At 32.9% G+C, this 5,000-nt stretch overlaps 1 pseudogene; it reads left to right on the top strand.

The window, feature by feature from the left end:
* LOC119574431 overlaps positions 1–5,000 on the top strand; it is a 7,988-nt pseudogene that overhangs the window by 2,554 nt on the left and 434 nt on the right.

Raw genomic sequence — 5,000 nt, 5'->3', positions numbered from 1 at the left:
AGTGCAGGTTAGATTGTGATATTAAAGTTCTACCCTCAAAACCTGCCATCCCCACGGCCCCTGCCTGGTGTAGAAAATCTGCCACTTCTTACTGGCAAGATCCAGCAGGACTGGTCTAAGCGACGTACCTTGTTTGTGATATCATAAATTAGCCGAGGTGAAAGATCCATCCATCCATTTGATTTCTCTAGAAGAAATCCTTTCCGATTCCTTTTTAGATTAGATTTTCGTATTCTGATGACATAAAGTTATGTCATTTGTAAACTTCATTGCATTCTATTCAGCATTTTTTTTTTAGTATGTTTGTTGTTGTTGTTTGTTGTTGTTATTGTTTCTGCTATTGTTATTGTTTATGTTGTTATTGTTGTTTTTTGTTGTTGTTGTTGTTGTTATTATTGTTATTATTATTATTATCGTTATTATTTTATTATTATTATTATTTTATTATTATTATTATTTTATTTTTATTATTATTTTTATTTTTTATTATTATTTTAGTTTTATTATTATTTTATTTTTATTATTATTTTATTTTATTATTATTTTATTTTTATTATTTTTATTTTTATTTATTTATGCTAAACATGGATAGCAATTTAGCATTAGTATCCAAAATTCTAGTAATTCATGTGTGGCTGAAACTAAAAAGATTGAAGGAGATCTTCAAAGCTTGTAGTTTTTCTGTAACATATCCTTTCTTTTTCTTTTTCAAATCTAAACAGAATACCTAAAAAAAGAGCTCAAAATTTGTTTTTTTCACATCTTAAATTATTTGATTATATAGTCTGATGGGGATAAGTCTCTCTTTTGTACGCAAATAACAGTAGATTTATGCATGAAAGACTCAATGACAGATTATGAATTAAATAGTTTTGATGGTATAATAACATGAAGTTAGAGTACCTGAAAGTTTAGTGACCTCTCAGTAGACAGTGTCTGTTTAACCCAATTTACTAAGGATTTATTACTGTCTCCTACAGTTTTTTGTGAATTTTACATACAGATGGCTCCACATGTTCTCAGCCAGCAAGGAGGCTATCAGTAGACCCTAGTAACCGCTCCTGATTTCCCATTCCTTGAAATTGCTGGAAAATACTTTGAAATCAATATGGCTATTATTCTTATTGATATAATTATTTGATTGTTATGAAAATATTGATGGCATTAAAGACCATGAAATAATACAAGCAAACTTTCCAGAAATCAAGGAAAAGGGTAACAGGTGAGATAAGTAGGACTAATAACTGGCTCCTTGGTAACTAAGCCCTTGTAGAACCATTTGTGTGTAAATACAATAAATGAACGTATATTACAGTGGGAATGGCATGTATTCTAGTCATCCCTGCCGATTGGGTAATGTGGTTCTCAAATTAAAATATCTTGTCATTATTTTAGTTATTGTGTTCATATTCCTTATAGATAACAAACAGTCCATATCCCATTACATTCAGTATCTGACTTTCACCTTATTCTAAACCCATTCTTTCCTCAGTAACTTTGTATAACAATTAATTACAATTTCTTCATCTCTTCAGGCGTTGATGAAAAATCATCAAGCATTGCCATGAAGAAGGCGCCGGCAACACAGACGTGGCTCAGGGTGTCCTGCTTGCCTGGTCGTGGATGAGAGGCTCGAGATCACAAAACTGCTTCCCCTTCCCACGCCATGCTGATGATGTAGATGAAGGTGAATGGGGAGGAACTATCTCTTTTCTATATTTGTCTGATGTTTTTGTTGGTGTTTGTCATCTTTTTCTGCTGTGGTGTTTTATTTCATGGATATTCTAATGGGTGTATAAAGAGAAAGAGGTGGGGTTGTATAGCATATTGACAAATATAAACATGAAGGGAATGGGTGTGGAGGTGAGGAGGAACTGAGATATTAATCATAGGGAACAACACTTTTTCAAAATTCTAATTTATTAGGAGTAGCAGTTTGTGATTTACACAATTTATCTGGAAATTGGACATTATATATATATATATATATATATATATATATATATATATATATATATATATATATATATAATAAATTTTTCTTTCAAATAGATAAAAAAGTAATGTTAAAAAAAAAAAAGGGCAAAGGTAACTATCTTAGGAAGTTAAATAGGATGCAGTTATTAAACTAGAATGATGTGAGTAGGTTGACCCCAAATATATAATTTTGACCCCAAATATACATTACATGCTCTCCAAAATTTTGTTTTTTTAGAATAGAAAAAAACATTTTTGCTCATAGTTCCTCACCTTATGAACACACAAAAGTTAAAAAAGTAAAAAGAGAAAAGTGCAACTTTTAAAAAGTGCAAGTAGAAAATATTTAGCTGCATGAAAATAAACTGTATATCTTGGTTTATTAACATATACATATCTTTATTTTCAGAGGATTATCAGCTGGAAATGATGAGGCATCTGCGCAAAGTCAACGTAGACCACCTTAGCGTGGGCTGGTACCAGAGCACACAGCTTGGTAACTTCATCACCACACAGCTCCTTGAGTCTCAGTTTTCCTACCAGACAAGCATTGAAGAATCAGTCGTTCTCATCTATGGTATGTATGAGTTTAGGTTATTTATTTCATAATGAAGTGGCAGTAAGTTTATTGCTCAAGATTCTTTGTATTTTTTTTATTTTTTATAGAAATGTCAAGATTTTTTCAGTCAAAGAGTCTCTCATGGCTTTTATTATCCATTCATATTCATAGCGCTCTCAACCAAAAGATTAATATTTTTTTTGGGTTGGGAAAATTGAATGTCAGTAGTTCTTTTTGGGGATATATTTAATTTTATTGTGCTGTCATTTGTAATCATAGGGACAAGGGAGGAGGAAAGTGGGTTTGATGAGGGTTAAAAATGTCAGTCCAGGTTTAAGATGAAAACTAGCTATATTCATAGAGAGAAATTTTTATTTTTGTAGTTAGAAAACCACACTGTCCCCCCCCTTTTTTTTTTTACATAATATAAATATTCAGTGATTTCTACAGGGATCTATATTTGATTTTGTAAGCATGATTATGTTTTGAATCTAGCATCACTAATGAAATTTGTTAGCAAAAACAGTATGTTACGCAATGCAAAAAATTTTTTATATTACACAGTGCAGAAAGTATTTTATTCATTTAATTAACACACTTTATTCATGTACAATAATTTCAGACCCTATCAAGACTGCCAGGGGCTTCCTCTCCATCAAGGCATACCGTCTGACCCCAGAGGCCATTAACACTGTGCAGGAGCGTGATTACACCCTGAGGCCCTGAAGAAGGGAAGACTAGGCTATGAGAATCTCTTCCAGGAGATCCGATTAGTCATAAAGAACTCTCATCTTGTCAACACACTCATGTGTGAATTGTATGAGGTGAGAAAGTGGAAGAAGTCTCTTTTTTTTCTCTCTTCCTTTTCTTCATTAGTGCTTGACATTTCTTCATGTTTGCCATTAGGAAGTGGGATTTGTTGTATGTTGTATTACAGACATTAGGCCTACTTCAGTGGCCACTCTGATGGGTGCATGGCTTGTAGGCCTGCGCACATGAATACTTGTGTGTAGTGAGAAGACTCCATACATCCTGTTTGCAATGTTATTTTCTTTTTTTCTCCATAAGTATTTTTAGCTTTTTTTTCTTTGCCATTTTCCAATATCTATATTTGTCATTGATATGCTGTATACTGATGGTAATAGAGTGTTTTCCTTGCAGACTCCATATCATTACTCTAGGTAGTCCATTTTTTTTTTTATTTGTTTTTTGAACTTGTGCTGCCATTCATGGCAGGCGGAAATGGGATCCTGAGGATGGAAATAGCATCCTCCCTGGAGATAGCACTCTTTCAGGCATTGCTCATGGATGGTACATTCCACTCTCATTTATCAATGCAAATGATGCAAGAGCCCCTTCCTAAACACCCACTTAGGCTAATCACCCTTGAAAAGCTTAGTGCACTCATGGTGAGTCATTCTCACCACCCAGCTTTAGCCGAAATTCTCATGATGGCAAGTTCCTGTCACCCTGCCCTTAGTGCACTCATGGTGAGTCATTCTCACCACCCCAGCCTTTAGCAGAAATTCTCATGATGGCAAGTTCCTGTCACCCTACCCTTCCAGCCAAATTTTTTCATGACATGATGGCCATGTCATCCAGTACCTCGAATAAATTTATATCTAGGATTTCCAAAAAAAAAACTAGAAATAGGAATTACATTTGAAGCCTTTAAAATCATATCCTTTTTCAGTACCTAAATTTTCTAGAAAAAAAAGTTCCTCTAAAAATTTAAATACAGAAAAAATGATTTATAGTTCAGTTTCTTGAAAAAAAAAGAAAAAAAAAATCTGCCCCAGAAAGAGAAAAAAGAAGATAAAAAGACCACTAAGAAAAAGAAAAGAAAAAAATTATTTCTGATGCCCATGAGGCTATTTACACTTGCTTACTCAACACACCTGTTTCCTTGTGACAGATGATGCCCAGCAGCGAGGGTATGCAGTTCCTTGACTTGGGCACAATGTCGACACTTGACCGCCAGCTTAGGTGCTTAATGGACTATGTGGATGACCTCAGCCAAGAAGCTAACAAGTTCAACAACTTTCAGCGACAGAATGCCAAGCAGTTGCAGGACAAGCACAAGTTCATGCAGAAGAGGGTAGGTGTTGTTAGTGTGGTTCTTCTTCTTAATTAGTATAGTAGGGAATGTTCTTTATTTGATATTTTATATAAAGTAGAAAATCAAAATATAAATGTATTGAGTGAAATAGAAATGAAATGTTTCTGCAATGATATAAATATAAATGTAAATATAAATATATATATATATATAAATATATATATATATATATATATATATATATATTTATATATTTAAGATTATCTCTTTAAACTTTACTTGCCAATTTTAGAATGAAAAGAAAGTTAAGCATTATGACTAACACAAACAATCTATATAGATGTACTGATTCATGGGTTTGTTACTAAAGATAAATCAAAAGTCACCTTTCTTTTATATATTCAT

This window comes from Penaeus monodon, chromosome 6 (assembly GCF_015228065.2).
Source record: "Penaeus monodon isolate SGIC_2016 chromosome 6, NSTDA_Pmon_1, whole genome shotgun sequence".
Lineage (NCBI taxonomy): Eukaryota > Metazoa > Arthropoda > Malacostraca > Decapoda > Penaeidae > Penaeus > Penaeus monodon.
Note: the sequence above shows the minus strand (reverse complement) of the source record. Positions and strands in the feature narration are given on the sequence as shown.